The sequence below is a fragment of the Diplotaxodon limnothrissa genome, linkage group LG15, assembly GCF_057381915.1.
Source record: "Diplotaxodon limnothrissa isolate DT_005_m linkage group LG15, D_limnothrissa_male_GT1.1, whole genome shotgun sequence".
Lineage (NCBI taxonomy): Eukaryota > Metazoa > Chordata > Actinopteri > Cichliformes > Cichlidae > Diplotaxodon > Diplotaxodon limnothrissa.
Genome location: NC_140610.1, coordinates 26,380,227 through 26,396,696, shown reverse-complemented (window position 1 = coordinate 26,396,696; position 16,470 = coordinate 26,380,227). Strand labels below are relative to the sequence as shown.

At 43.7% G+C, this 16,470-nt stretch overlaps 1 pseudogene; it reads left to right on the top strand.

Annotated features, from left to right (window-relative positions):
- Nucleotides 1–13,216: 13,216 nt before the first annotated feature.
- Nucleotides 13,217–15,590, top strand: LOC146617642 (uncharacterized; annotated as a pseudogene).
- Nucleotides 15,591–16,470: the final 880 nt, after the last annotated feature.

The window sequence follows — 16,470 nt, the reverse complement described above, 5'->3', positions numbered from 1 at the left end:
TAGCAGGAGATAATCCGTAGGACGGTCGGGTCGGCGTCGATCTTCACTGACATGATGCGATCCGATATGCGGGTAACTTCGACCACGTTGTCCCGGAGCTTTTGACTCACCACTATGCCCACTCCATTCTGGGCCCGGTTGCCATTGTAGAAAAGCTTGAAGCCTTCTCCAATGTCCCGTGCCTTCGCTCCCTTCCACTTGGTTTCTTGAATGCACGCGATGTCGATGCGGCGGGTCTTGAGGGCGTCAGCCAATTCTCGACTTCTTCCGGTCATTGTTCCGATGTTCAGGGTTCCAAGGCGGATTTGGGCTTGCTTCTTCAGCCCACTCCGTCCATGAGCAGGTAGCCTTTGTCCACTTCTCACGTCGTTCAGGCGGGGACGACGCACGTCGCCTGCGGGGGACGCCCTAGCTTTTTGAGACGTCATTGCATGGGATGTGACTGTGGAATACATCGACCGGCGCGTCACTCCACCTGACGTCGAGGACCCTCACCGTTAGCCAACTTCCCGAGGGTCGTTGTTTCCAGCTGGCACCGCGAGGAGGTGGTGATGGGATTTTGCCAGCCGAGTGCCCAAAAGCACAAGGTGTGCAATACTCAGAGACATGGCCAAGGTAAGAAAGGCTGAAAGACGACCACCACTGAACAAGACACACAAGCTGAAACGTCAAGACTGGGCCAAGAAATATCTCAAGACTGATTTTTCTAAGGTTTTATGGACTGATGAAATGAGAGTGAGTCTTGATGGGCCAGATGGATGGGCCCGTGGCTGGATTGGTAAAGGGTAGAGAGCTCCAGTCCGACTCAGACGCCAGCAAGGTGGAGGTGGAGTACTGGTTTGGGCTGGTATCGTCAAAGATGAGCTTGTGGGGCCTTTTCAGGTTGAGGATGGAGTCAAGCTCAACTCCCAGTCCTACTGCCAGTTTCTGGAAGACACCTTCTTCAAGCAGTGGTACAGGAAGAAGTCTGCATCCTTCAAGAAAAACATGATTTTCATGCAGGACAATGCTCCATCACACGCGTCCAAGTACTCCACAGTGTGGCTGGCAAGAAAGGGTATAAAAGAAGAAAAACTAATGACATGGCCTCCTTGTTCACCTGATCTGAACCCCATTGAGAACCTGTGGTCCATCATCAAATGTGAGATTTACAAGGAGGGAAAACAGTACACCTCTCTGAACAGTGTCTGGGAGGCTGTGGTTGCTGCTGCACGCAATGTTGATGGTAAACAGATCAAAACACTGACAGAATCCATGGATGGCAGGCTTTTGAGTGTCCTTGCAAAGAAAGGTGGCTATATTGGTCGCTGATTTGTTTTTGAATGTCAGAAATGTATATTTGTGAATGTGGAGATGTTATATTGGTTTCACTGGTAAAAATAAATTATTGAAATGGGTATATATTTGTTTTTTGTTAAGTTGCCTAATAATTATGCACAGTAATAGTCACCTGCACACACAGATATCCCCCTAAAATAGCTAAAACTAAAAACAAACTAAAAACTACTTCCAAGAACATTCAGCTTTGATATTAATGAGTTTTTTGGGTTCATTGAGAACATGGTTGTTGTTCAATAATAAAATTATCCCTCAAAAATACAACTTGCCTAATAATTCTGCACTCCCTGTAACTCTCACACACGCAGCCTAATGCAGTTAACTCATAAGCTGGAGACGAAATGGTATTTTGCTTTATAAGAAAGTCCTCTATAAAGCTAGAACATGTTACTCTTCATCGCTGACTGATCCATTCCTACAAGACTGCTCAAAGAAGTCCTACCATTAACACAGCAGCACAGGTCTAAATGTTGACATCAGCTCTTTGCATTGGTTCTAAATTCTTTCCTGAAAAGAAAGAAAACTGATAGATGAAGTCTGTGTAGAAACAAGACACAAAAATGTTTTAAGCTAATAAAAAAAAAAATCCATTCACAATACAGCAATTACGGCGACAAGAACAGTGTTGTGTGACTTGCTGCTGCAGACAAAGATCTGCTTTTACTGACTGGTTTAAAAGGAAACTCCACAGGGTGCCTGTAACAGGCGGCGGGGACTCTGAGGGCTTCCTGCCAGGAAAAGAAATAATTCTGTCATCAGACAATGCAGGATCTGCATCTTCTGTCCTCATTATGTGTGGCTGCATCTGGTGACCAGGACCGACTGCAGAGATTGAACCATCACGCTGGAGCCATGAACCGTTATCGCTGCAGGTTTAAAAACTGAATCCATCAGGGCTGCTTTTAATGAGCAGAGAAAGGGCGACCGGACCTGCTCGTTCATCTGACCAGCAAACCACAGTCTGGCCTTTTCAGCTGCCTAATTAAACTGATTAAAAGTCAAAGAGTGCTAATCACACTGACAGAGGATCTCTCTCTCTCTCTCTCTGTGTGTGTGTGTGTGTGTGTGTGTGTGTGTGTGTGTGTGTGTGTGTGTGTGTGTGTGTGAGAGACTAGATGTGGTGTCATGGACAGTTAAAGTGGCCTGATTTGACAAGGCGTTACAGGTCAATGCAACACCAGCCGTTCTCATCTCGCTTTGGAGTCAGTGGGTGCACACAAACCTGAGGATATGTGGCCCCGCTTCCTTCTGAGGGACAGAATGCAAGCACAGAGTCAAACTATGAGGATGGCAGGGTAAATATATTTGTTGTGCAGTAGGTATTAAATGTAGCTGGCTTTCTCCCAATGCAAATGCAGCAACCAGCACCGTGCCAGTGCGGGCATTTGTAGTGTGCATGCTTTAATGATGTAAATGATGAATCATGGTGCTGCAGGTAACTGTAAGAATGTTTAAATGTGCAAGCAAGAGTCAAAAAGTGCGTTTGAGTGTTTTAAAAAAAATCCCATTAGCCACTTGATTTAAAATTTCAAAAATTTCTAGCTCAGGAAGCAGCTTTTTAACCACCAAATTTCAACCCCTGGCTCAAACTCACAGGTTTTTACTCCTCATTTCTCTGTTTTTTACTGCAAGGAAGGAAGACCCAGACCACCTCTGCACCCGTACCTGTTCTTCGGGTGGGAGGCCTCAGCCCCAGAGTCCTGCCTTGTGGTCTGACTGGCCAAAAGAACATACAAATCTTTATGTTTCATCCAAAAAGCCATTTAAAAGTGGCTTTTAAATGGCTTTTTGAATTTGTGGATTTTTGTGCTCCAGATTTTTCTTTGCTCTGTTCCTGTACACAGCATGTAATTAATTTGACTGTAATGTCTTTGATATGCCGCCCACCAATGGTGGTGATTCTCAAAACTAAGCCAATGAGAATGATCGATAAGGAATCAAATCGATAACTAATATAAATAATGGAATGGGAATCGCTAAATTCTTATCCTTTCCCATCCCTACCAGCGTACTACTATAGCACACGAGGTTGAACACGTGTTCTTGAGGCTATTGGAGGCCTGGGTTTGTCATTCCGCCTCGACTCTCCCTGCTCTCCTGTCTGCTCTCTGTGCTCTGTCCAGTCTGATCAAGGCTAAAATCTTTAAAAATAATTTGTCACAGATATTATGTAACATTGCACTCAGTGACTCCACAACATAAAACAATGACAGAATTATGAAATCGTTCCTGTCTTGCACCCGGTGAGCCAATCAGGAAAGGCATCAGTCAGTAGTGTTTCTATTTGGATTCATGTGTGGAGGGAAGTCAAAATAGAGAGATCTATCACTATCTCTTATTACAGCCATAGAAACCCCATATAACTGTAGCTGTTGTACTGACTGCCTTTTAATATCCGCTGGTTTTTATGGGGTCTTATTACATTTGAATCCAAAAAACATACAAATCTCTATCTTTCCTCCAATAAATCCTGACCTCGCAGTGTCAGAGGAAGCTGGGGCAGACCCATCTCCTTTCCCAACCCTCTTTGGTGATATTTATTGTTTCAGGTAATGAGGCAGAGAGGCCATTAAAATCCCCTGAAGGAAACTAATGTTTGGGGCTGTCAGATTTCATTGGTCAGTTCAGTTATTAACTTTGGAAAGAAACAAACACACAATAATACGTACACTTTAAAAAAGCCCACACACACACACACACGGGCTCCAGTATTTCCTCTGTAGGGCAGGAGACTGAAAAAAATGTGGGGCGGTGGGTGGAGTCGCCAACAGTGCTGACTGCTTTGCAGGATAGGCAGGTGTTGGAGATTTCCAGGAGGGAGAGGAGTAAGCCACCAATCATCCTTCCTGCTGTACTTACAGCACTCTGCAGGGTCCTGCAGTTGGAGGCAGTGGAGTTTCCAAACCTCACAGTGATGCAGCTGGTCAGGATGCTTTCAGTGGTGTCTCGGTAGAAGAAGCACAAGATGGGCGTCCGGGGTCTCGCTCTCCTCATTTTGCAGAGGAAGTAGAGGCGTTGCTTTGCAGTGTTTTACATTTAGGAGAGGCCGTCTGTGACACTGTGCACACTCAGCCACAGAAGTTTGTGTCATTATCATTGCTGTCTCTTTGTGTCCAGACGGGTGAGGGCTGAGTGGAGGGCAAAGGAAATTACATCATCATTATCAGTCAACCTGTTGGCCTGACATGCAAAGTGATAGAGTCTGGAGAGGGAGGTGTGACTATCCTTTCAAAACCCTTTCTGATGATGGGGGTCAGCAGGTTTAGGGGTCTGCAGAAGTCAGTGAATCATGACGGCATGGGAGATAATATGGTGAGAGCTTTGAAGCATGTGGGGAGAGCTGCTTCACTCCAAGAGGTGTTCAGGGTGTCTGCGAGGACATCTTTGAGCTCCTTAACTTAGCAGTCAATGAAAATCAAAATGCATTTTTTTTTAAAAGGTGATATAAAAGCTTGTATTCAAGCCGCTTTAATAATCTGCATTTTTTTGGGCTACACAGACGGTTTGTTTGGAGGAATACATGCAGTACTGTGCAAAAGCTTTAGGCAGGTGAGACAAAATGCTGTAAGCAGAGAATGCTTTCAAAGATGGAAGTGTTAATCATTTATTTTCAGCAATCAACAAAATGCAGTGAATGAACAAAAGAGAAATCTAAATGAAATCAATATTTGGTGTGACCAGCCTTTGCCTTCTTCTAGGTACACTTGAAGGAACTCGGCTGGTGGTTGTTCCAAACATCTTGGAGAACTAACCACAGATCTTCTGTGGATGTCGGCTTCCTCACTTCTGTCTCTTTGTGTAATCCCAGACACACTCGATGATGTTGAGGGGAGGGCTCTGTGGGGGCCATACCATCACTTACAGTACTTCTTGTTCTTTTTTATGCTGAAGATAGTCCTTAATGACTTTGGCTGTATGTTTGGGGTCATTGTCCTGCTGCACAATACATCTGCAGAAATAATCAATATTTCTGAAAGCAATACACACACACACACACGCACACACACACACACACACACACACACGCGCGCACGTATATATATATATACAAAGTACAAAGTACAAAGAGAGTAAAAGGAAAGCTAATGGGACCTCCCACCCTACCGTCCTGCAGAGACAAGTGGCCACACACTGTCAGAGTGCTGCTTAATGGCCCACACTGGCACTGACCGCACCTTGTCTCTTGACCTTTGTACTGCTGGTCTTGATGAGAAGAGTACTGCTCAGTCACCTGCTGCAGAGGCAGAAAAGGGCAGCGTCTGAGGAGCACTGGAGAGAAGGAGAGGACAGCAAACTCATTGTGCTGCAACCTTCTCATAAGCACAAATCACTTTATGCATTAGTCATGATTTAATGTGAATGTTCCACAGCTGTGCTGTGAGTCAGTAAGCACACAGTCTCAGACGCACACAGTTTGTTGAGTTATTGCTTTCGGCTTAAAGGTTGGCCAGCTCTGCCGTAGAAGGTGCAAATATAAAGTTCCACGAGTCTCCACATTAAAACAAAACGGTGTTATCTAAATTTGATCTGTCACACAGGTTTTCCAGCTGGCTGGTACGTGGTTGCTGGAGGTTGCTCACAGTCTCTGGGTGAAAACGGGTGCAATGACAATATTGCACCAAAATCTCTTAGCAATTGCTTTGATCTGTCAGATGGCCATGGTTGATGGTAGTTTGAACAGCACATGCCAACTTGCTTCAGCCAACACATTTACAGCGGCACAACTTTTACTTTGAAGGTAAACAGTTTCCATTTCCTGTTTCACAGTTTCACTAACGCTCAAATAATAATTGTTGAGTGTTTGAAGACCAGTCGGTGTCTTCCAGACAAACTACAGGTGACCGTGCCAGTGAGCCAAGCAATGGCAAATAATGGTGCAGCATAATTTAACAATCTGTCTATCCAGTCAAAGCACAAAACATAGTTCATACTTGCATGTATACCAAAAATAGATGGTATTCTGTCAGGAGTTCATTAAACTGGTTCATATTAAACTGAGATTTTCCATCATCTCAGATCAGATGGCAAGAAGATAATTAATGGCACCCCAGTGCCTCTGGTTCGTCACAGTGTTCCTCAAATAACACCATGTGTGCTGTTTTAATGAATAAATGTCGCTCCTCATCCATGTCTACCTGCAGCTCGGTGACAATACAGAGACTCGTGCTGTGTGCGCCCTCTCGTTCCTGCTCATTTTCTTAATTTTTCAGTCTTTCTGGTGGAGTGGAGGCCGTCCTGGAAAAACTGGTGATATAATAGAGCCTCACATCAGACCAACCAATAAAATGATGCACCAGTCTCAAAAAAGGGAGTGATTGGAGTTACGACCTGGAATCAGGAAAGTGAAAAAGTATAAAGAAAAAAAATTCTCCTTTTTATCTGATGCAGTTGCAGCTATAAAAGCTGCTGTGGAGCACCAAAGCTACATGCTGTAACCATGAATCAAAAGATGGTGTTAGGGGGAGTAAATACGAAGGTGGGGAGGTTGGTGGGGGGCATCAGGAGAGAGGTTTCATTTGTTAGAAAACTGGAGGTGTTTGCAGTAAATGCAGAGCCAAGGGGGAAGAAGACTGAAAGATATAGAAGCCAGTGCTTTAACTGTGAGTCAGAGGACAACACATCCCGACTGAACAACAACCACAACACAAACGGATGAAGCACTTCACCAAAAATAGGCAACTCATTTAAAAAGACTCATAATAATAAATGCAGCTGTTTTTGCACGACTCACATGTCTCACATTAAGCGTTGTACTTTTAACTTTTCATAGCAATAGAACGAAAGTGATGCATTACAGCCTGTTTCTGAACCTCAGCTGACCAAACTCAGCATCACCTTTAACTAATTCTACCTCAGGTTCAAGCTGTCACTGGAGTGGAGGCTCAGAAAACTCAGTGGATAAAGTTCAAAATTCAAATCACTGTCATTGGAGTTTTGCAGCAGTACCAGGCCTCGGTGTAATACTCTACATATGTGTGTTTATAGGAGTGTGCTCTCGCAGCTTATGAGGACCTTTAAGTGTCCCCCTGTAGGTTTCCATCTGCATGTCTGGTCTCGACATGTCTGCTGCTGATTGGTGTCCTGTTATTTTACAGCCAGGCTCTTTAGGATTATGACGTCAGCACACTGACAGCAGCAGCTGTCATGGTCTTTGACCTGGGAGGTACCCAGGTCCAAGAGAAAGCTCAGAGGGGATAGGGCCTTCTCTATTGTTGCTCCTAATCTGTGGAACAATCTTTCCCAGCACATTAGAGAGGCCCCTTCACTGTCCACTTTTAAAACACGTCTTAAAACCCATTTTTACTCTTTGGCTTATGACTATTCATTCCACCTCATTCATTTCTGTATTTTATGCATATAGGTTTAGATTCGTTATTTATAGTTGGTTTACACAGCTTTGTGTGTGTATGTGTAATGTGTATATATAGACGTGTGTGTGTGTGTGTGTGTGTGTGTGTGTGTGTGTGTGTGTGTGTGTGTGTGTGTGTGTGTGTGTGTGTGTGTGTGTGATTTACATTGCTGTGCTTGAGAGCCACCATCTACGGGAACCAAATTCCCTGTATGTGTCTGCACATACTGTATACTTGGCCAATAAACACGATTCTGATTCTGATGACACAGTCTGACCCTGATTTTATTGTTTTAATCTAATGTGCTGATTTTATTGTTTTAAATGTGTTTTTTTAAAATATATATATTTTACTTATCTTATATTATTATTACTATTTTTTCTCATTTGTTTTTAACATGCTCAATGTATCATGTTTGGCATGTCAAGTGTACAACACTTTGTGTTCAGCTGATGGCTGATCTGAAAGCGCTATATAAATAAATTGCTTGCTTGCTTGCTCCAAATCCAGTCTGGTTAGGCCTGCAGGGTTTGTAGTAAGTGCTTTTTATCTAAATAAATTTTTTCCCGTTCATCGTGTGCAGCACTGAAGCAAAGCGGGTGATTTCTTTCTGTTTTTGATGAGACTTGGTTTCTGTGCTTTTTTTCCTTGGTTTGTTTTAACTTCTGCTTTGCTTGATTTGGGTTTTCTCTTTTTTGCCGCCCATTTGCTGTCCACTTGGAACATGGTTTCTTGTCATGCTGTTGAGGAACAGCTGGAAAATTCATTAGAGATGCAACAGAAATGAAGACTCGATTGCTGAACTTTCCATTTCTTTCCATCTTTTCCATTGGCCAAACTCATGTCTGAGTCAGGCTTTTAACTCTAGATCAGGAATGAATGTGGAGAAAGCATCTCAGCAGAAGTCAGAGGGCATGGTTCGCTGAGACGAGATGTTGGCACAACATCAGATTACACACAAAAGGTCCAAATCTAATTTAGTGGCTGCAGATAAAATGTGACTCAGACATGTAGGGAGGAAATTGTTCTTTGTTGCTACAAGAGCAGAAAGGATTTAGAAACATGTAAACACAAATAAATTTCCCCAAGGATTAAAACCTATTGCCAAGTGAACGAAAACGGCAACGTCATTCAGTGTTCAGGTGCAGACAATGAATACGACACAACACCCACTTCGGAGAGTGAAAGAAAACACATGTTGGTGAAAGCGGAAAGGAAGTCCTGAGCAAGCTTTTAGAATAAAACGTATTTTTAAAATGGTCTTATTAGATATTAAACTCTACTTTGTCTTGCTTTAGTTTACAATAGTTGTCACTTTCACCTGTTGTCATGGATCACCTGATGCCCTTTATCTAAAGGGGAGATTTTTCAGGATGACCACAAATTATGCAGATTTCAGATGAATAAGAAAGAAACTTGTTTTTTTATTGTTCTTGTTTAGTTTTTTTGTATGGAGGGAAATGTGACACAGCAAGTTTGAGTCAGCTGTGGCTCAAAGATAGATGGAGGCATCAGTCCTCCGCCAAACAGCACTTCACAGAGTTGGAATGGAAGAAAGGAACCATTCTTCAGCTGCCTTTAAACTCATTTCATAAATCACTGAGAGAAAGCCTCACTGAAAAAAACAACAACTTCTTTTTGGTGAGTTTTTGGCATCTTGCCTGCTTTTGAATTTTGATTCTCTTGAATTCTTTTGCTTTTGCTGACTGTCTGCTTCACTTGGCAATAGTAGGAAGGAAAAACTTCAAAAAACCTCAGTGAGGGATGGCCATCTGCCATCATCAGTTTAGGGTGAGGGGAGGAAGAAAACGATGAAGACACCCTGTAAAAGAGAGCCAGAAATTAAGAAGAAAATGAAAAAAAAAAAACACACTCAGGGTGTCTCCTGAATCCAAACTGGGAGCTGGTTCCACAGGAGAGGGGCCTGAAAGCTGAAGGCTCTGCCTCCCATTCTGCTTTTAAATACTCTATGAACAACAAGTAAGCCTGCAGTGTGAAAGCAAAGTGCTCTAATGGAGTGATATGGTACTATAAGGTCATTACCTTAAAAGCCTTTAGTCTTATTAGAAGTTTTAGGAAAAATCCTCAAAGTACAAGAGTGAGAATCTTTCATACTGAAAATGTTGCTGCAGAAGACTTGTTGTTTCTGATCAGTTAAGTTTCACATCAGGACTTTTAAATCCTGTCAAACATAATTTGCAGGCAAGTCAGAGGACCTTAAAGTGAAAAGTCTTGCGCTCCCTCTTGCCCCCAAATAGTAATCAATACCGCTCGCTGTCAGTAGCTTTCATTCCTTCTACCTGTCTGAGCAAACAGAGCTTTCATCCACTCTCAGCCTGAATAATACACGAGGAGCACAGAAGTTAACTCGTCTTTCCTCTGGATGTCTGTGTTTATGGGGTTTTTTTTTACTGTGAGATGTGATTAACAGTCCTCGTTTCTGAAGCCAGATGTTTTAGTGATGAAGCATCTCATTATTTATTTATATGTACTTCAGTGAATTAAACCTGAACAGGAAACTCTTCGTGACAAAATCTCTCCAGGTTGTCTGGCAGTTTAACTCAATCACACTTTTGCTGTTGTCTTTTCCTAGGAGGACGCTCCATTTGCGTGGAAGAACGTTCTCATTTTACTTGGATTTGTGTTTGGGACAGTTTTTCTCCACACTTAAACCAGTAAAATGAAGCAGCTGGTGAAAATCCCATCTGCTCTCAGTTTTTCTGATGTTTTCTCCAGTTGCCATGGTTATTTGTCGTGCTGAAAACAATGACACTAACTTTGATGTCTACAGCTCCTGAACAAACATCTGTGTCAAAGCCAAACCAAGCCTCCACACTTGTAACCACCTTTAAATGTCTCTCAGCACTAATAGCTTTAGTTATTTCGAAGCACTTTCTAAAGTAACTTTAATTTCAGCGATTGCTCTTTATTTTGGTAGGACAATGGGAAATAGGTGCAGTGATTTGTGATTTTTTAACCTGTTTGTTGAGCACAATGTTATCTGCTTTAGATTATTCTCTCATCTTTCGCAACTCTGGTTTGTTCTAAAATCTTTATTAATGTAAAATTCTCACACAGGTTTCAGCCCTATGTCTGAATCGATCCCAGACTCTCTCCCTTTTTATATTTTTCCCACCTGTGTGAAACAGCGGGTTGTAAAAACACAGCAGAAGATACAAACAGTAGTGACTAGTAAACTACAAGACAGTGATCTATTTTACTCTAGTGTATTTTACTCATTCAGGAGTGCGTAAGAGCATCATTTTTTCATACTTCTATAACATCTGTTTTTTTAATCTGCTTTGGCAGAAGCAAAATTGGACATGGAATAGATAAACTGATTCCCAGAGTTTTACAATAAGACTGCTAAAAGGCTAGAAAACAGAAACACTCACAGAGGATAAGCCATAGATGGATAGCACTGTGTGTGAGCAGGTAGGGTTGTAGGACCGGGACCGGGAAGGGTAAGGTGATAAATGGAAGGAAATGGGGCCGAGAGCAGCTGGGAGACCCTTCAACCAAAGCCTGTTACACCCTCTGACTTCCACACTCACCGGTTTCTACTACCAAATCAAATCAAATCTAAAATAAAATGTGAATGAAGAGGGAAATTCGTTGAACATGGTGGCAAGCTTTTACTGCAGTAAATTAATTTTTGCCATGCTCCTTGTCATTTGACAGGTTACAAAGAGACTGACAATACTGTGTGAATTTCTATGATTTTTCCAGATTTGCATACTGAGAGGTTTCTGATGGAGGACATTTGACGGGCAGTTTTACCCCCACACACACTTTGAAATGTAATAGAAGGACCTTCCTGATTGAGTCCCACACTGCGCCTGCATGGGATTTCCTCCAGCGAAAGTGGCTCTAACATGGAGGCTCAATCATCCTCAGCTACCGTCAAGAGTCACGGAGGTCATCTTTCCTGCAGTAATGAGCTCCCTCGCCTGCTCTCCGCTAACATCAGATCGTCTCCTCCCGCATTTCTTCACCATCCTTTTTTTCTGCATTTTCTTTCAGCTTCCATTAACTCGTGTCTTTTCATGTCTCTCCTCAACATTCATGTCTGCTGTCCATTTCTTCCCTTTAATGTTGCCTGTCTTTGTTGCCTATTGCTTCAATGTAACTGGATGAATTCTGATGGGCAAAGGACAGGAAAAATCTGAGCAGAAAGGTTGTTTCCAGCAGTGTTGGTATTTGATAATTATCTTCCAAGGTTTATAAAGGGGGTGACATGAGCACAACAAGACTTCATGGAATATAACACAAGGGGGGGCAGCAAGGGGAAAAGCCAGTATGTGTGAAATAATAAAGGAATCTTTATATACAGGACAAATTAGATCCCCATGTAGATCAACCTCATCATTCATGTAAAAAGTGAGCTGAAATCAGTTTGAAATTGTCACTGCATGCTCGATGATAAAATCAAATGAAAATTTAAAACGTTTCTGTCAGTCGATATGCAAAGAAGTCGTGCTGCTTTGAAACAAAGCTGCATATAATTATCACTTCAAGACTGACCAACAGAAAGGATAGCAGACAGCAGCTCTGATCTCCTGTTAAGTCGCTGACCTTCTGGGTGAACGATTAAAGACTTATTAGGTGGAACTAAAGCAAAACACTGCCGTTCCCAAGATGGCATCTAAACAGGATAACCAGCAAGTCTGAATCGAATTTCACTGTTGTTAATTTAACCTAGCCCTGCGTCAGACTGGTAACCAGTCCAGAGTGTCTGTTTCTCCTATATTGACTTCCCTTTGTAGACTCCCTCTTAAATCCAGAATTGAATTCAAAATCCTGCTCATCACATATAGGGTCTTAAATAATCAGGCCCCATCTTATCTTAGGGACCTTACAGTACCGTATCACCCCATTAGAGCACTTAGCTCTTGCACTGCAGGCTTACTTGTTGTTCCTACAGTATTTGTCATGAACCGGCTGTGGCACGCAGGATGTAGGACCCAAAATACAGGACACTTAGATGGAAGAGTAAACTCAAAGAGGCTGCTTTTATTGCAGTAGCAGAAAAAACTCCATAAATGATAAACTTGCAAAAACCAAAACTAAACTAGAAACGTATACCAAACACAAAGAAAACTGGAACCAAGGCGCACAGAGGCAAAAACCACACAGCATGAGGGGACGACGCAACAGAGAACAAAGGAAAACACAGGGCTTATATACACAGGGGAGTAATCAGGGAATGGAAAAAATTACAATCTCTGGAAAAACCAGTTCTTTAACAGCAGTAACAGTCTTAACGGAAACAGTCTCGGAGCCGGCATTAACTCTGTGTTATTATATTCCTGGGCTCGGAAGGAACATGAAAAAGACCTTTAAAATCAATGGAGCCGGAAAACGTGGCCTGGGAAGAAATAGTCTCTGAATCTACGATTTCTATTTTGACAAAACCTGAGTTAGCTGTCATAGAGTTCATTGGCTCAGGAATGGCTGCCTCAGGGTTTGTAAGTCCAGGCTCGGAAGGAGCTAAATGAACACGTCTTTCTGACTCACGGCATCTGTTGATGACTGCCGGTGGCGTGAACGTCGCTTCCTCCTGGAAGAAGGAGCGGGAGCAGCAGGGGAAGCTGTTGGTGATGTGGAGCAGTTCTGATGTGGCTGCTCCTACTGAGGTGTGGAGATGCTAGGTGGAACAATTATTACTCCCAGTGCTTTGTAAAAAGCCTGTGCTGGCATGAGCTGGCTGTTCGTGGGCTGAGCGTGCGTAAAATAGTCACTTTTACTGACCACCGGAGCTTGATGGTGGCGTGACCGCCACTTTCTCTGGGCAGAAGGAGGAGGCGACTGACTGGGTGGAGTTTTGTCCGACAGTTTGTGCTGCGAGTCCTCTGGCAGACCTGGTAGCAAATCTTCCAGCAGGCTGGGCAGGTGAGCGGTTGCAGTTGGGGGGTGGAGATGCAGTGAATTAAGAAGAAAGTCCTGTATAAGCGGGTGGAGAGAATTCAGTAGCCAGGGCAGACCAGAAATCAATCGCTGTAGCAACGATACTCCTCCACAGGAAAATCAAGCCACTGGTTGCATAGCTGATCCATGGAGTGAATGAGGTCCTCCCGGAGCTCTTCAGATGGAGCGAGAACTGCTGGGTCTGTAGTGTGGTCGTGTCATTCTGTCATGAACCGGCTGTGGCACGCAGGATGTAGGATTCAAAACGCAGGACACTCAGACGGAAGAGTAAACTCAAAGAGGTTGCTTTTATTGCAGTAGCAGAAAAAACTCCATAAACGATAAACTTGCAAAAACCAAAACTAAACTAGAAACTTATACTAAACACTAAGAAAACTGGAACCAAGACGCACAGAGAGAAAACCACACAGCATGAGGGGACGACCCAACAGAGAACAAAGAAAAACACAGGGCTTATATACACAGGGGAGTAATCAGGGAATGGAAAACAGGAGGAAGACACAGCTGGGATAAATTAGGGCTAACGAGACAGGGGAAGCAAAACTGAATACACTCACATGAGACAACGTAAAACAGGAAACAGGAAAAAATCACAAGGAAGCTGACTTGACATTGAACTCAGCAGATAGACTAACGGGCAGATGAAGGCTGTGTCCGAATTCAGGGGAAGGATGCTTAAAATGCCATGTTTGGATGCAATGACGTCACAGCAACGTGACGAAGGCTGTCCGAATTCAAAGAGTACTCAAAATGTGGCAACAAATGCGTCCTACTTTGCCCCGAATTTTACGGATTGGTCCCAAATTATAATTCGTGTCCTACTATATCCCAGGATTCATTGCGGTGTCGCATAAATTCTGAACCAGAAGAAGAATTTTTGAGCAGAACAATGGCGGGCGAATCGGGCGTGACAGTGGGAGAGGTACTTGGAAACCTGGTGTTACAAAGTTGAACCCTCGTAGCGGTTCTGTTGGTAGTCTCTGGGCATATGCCTATGGTTAGCTTATAATTTATAGAATCTCCATGAAAGATTGCACGTGAAGTAGTATGGTGGCTCCAGCAGTTTGTCATGCATTGCCACTTACATATTGCCACTTACGACTCTCCTCATCAAATTGCGAGGCAAAAATGACCACCTCTGGTGTGAAGAATTCTGCCACTGTGGCATGGAGGTACAAGAACAAACCAGACGGTATTCCAATGGTGTTCTGCTGTGCAAACGTTTGGATTTAGGGATTAACATAGTTGCCAAGGTTTCAGTCTTCTCTTATTTTTTGGGTGTGATCAGGACTATCCTGGAGAAGATGGGCCTGCAGGGGACAGTCACCCCCTTACAGGCAAGAAAAAAGTGGGATAACCTAAAGGCAAAATACAAAGTATGTTGCTCTCAAGAAGATAAGTCATGAGGACACAAGTTAGTAAATGTACACCTACTAAGAGTTGTGGTGGTGTTATCATTTGTCAACTGTCCTTTTTTTAAATTTCCCCTGCCTTTAGGATTGCAAGTATCCAGGGTCAGGAGAAGGTGTAAGTGGGAAGCCCACTGCTGCCACTTGGCCCTGGTTTGCCCTCATGGACAAGGTAATAGGAGAGAGGCCTTCCATTAGGCCTCCTGTCCTACTGTCCACTCTCCCTGAGGACACTCCAGGGCCAAGTTCAGCAGTGGGTGACCAAAACTTAGTGGAATCTGACACTGATGAGGAAGACAGTCAGCCACCGGCAACAGGAAGGAAGAGGAAACGGGATCGGGATGACGAGCTGTTGAACCTCATCAGGGAGGACATGCAGCAACAAAGGGAGACTGAGGAGAGAAGGTCGCAGGAGAGCAAAATGGAGCATGCCCGCTACGACCGGCTGAGTGACCTGTTCCTGGACCGTTTCTTTCACAACTCCAAAAAATACCAGGACGTCTCTGGCAGTGTTGCTGGATCTGCTGAAGACAGATCACACATGGATGGAGTGCTGCAATTGTGACCTGCGGTTTGGTCACAGGGTGGTCTGCAAAGAGAACTTTAGGATGCTTCCTCCCACTGTCCACTGCAACATCCATCTACAGGTTTGCAGGGCTGGCTCTATCGACGGCTGCCACACCACTAAAATGTCAGAGATATGCAAGCAGGAGATGGTGGATGCTATATTACTACTAGTATAATACTTGTGACTCTGTAGCAGACAACAGTTTGACAAAGTGCTATATGCCACCAGAAAACAGATTCCTACACAAATTTTCACTTGCCTGTTAACAGTAGTCGTGGTCTAGTTGCACCTCCTCCAGGGCTGACACCTCAGATGACAGTTGGTCCCGCCAAGGAGCACCACTAACTGCCTCCAAACCAGCCTTCCCCTCCTCATCCTCTGCTCCATCTTCCTCAGGCTCATCCACTGGGGCCACGATGTCACCAGCACTGAGGCAGATGTTGTGGAGGATGGTCAATGCCATCACAATCTTTAGCGGTTACAACACACATGTGTCTGTGTATATATATATATATATATATTATCAATGATCTGAGATCATTAACAAGACTGGCTACGGATACCGACTACGGAATGGAGCAGTTGTCAGCCACCTCCTGTACATGGATGACATCAAGCTGTATGCCAAGAGTGAACGAGACATTGATTCACTGATCCACACTACCAGGCTATACAGCAATGACATTGGAATGTCGTTCGGACTGGAGAAGTGTAGTCGGATGGTAACAAAGAGAGGGAAGGTAGTCAGAACTGAGGGGATTGAAATACCAGAAGGCAACATTGCAGACATAGAGGACAGTTACAAGTACCTGGGGATCCCGCAGGCGAATGGGAACCATGAAGAGGCCGCTAGAAAAGCTGCAACCACCAAGTACCT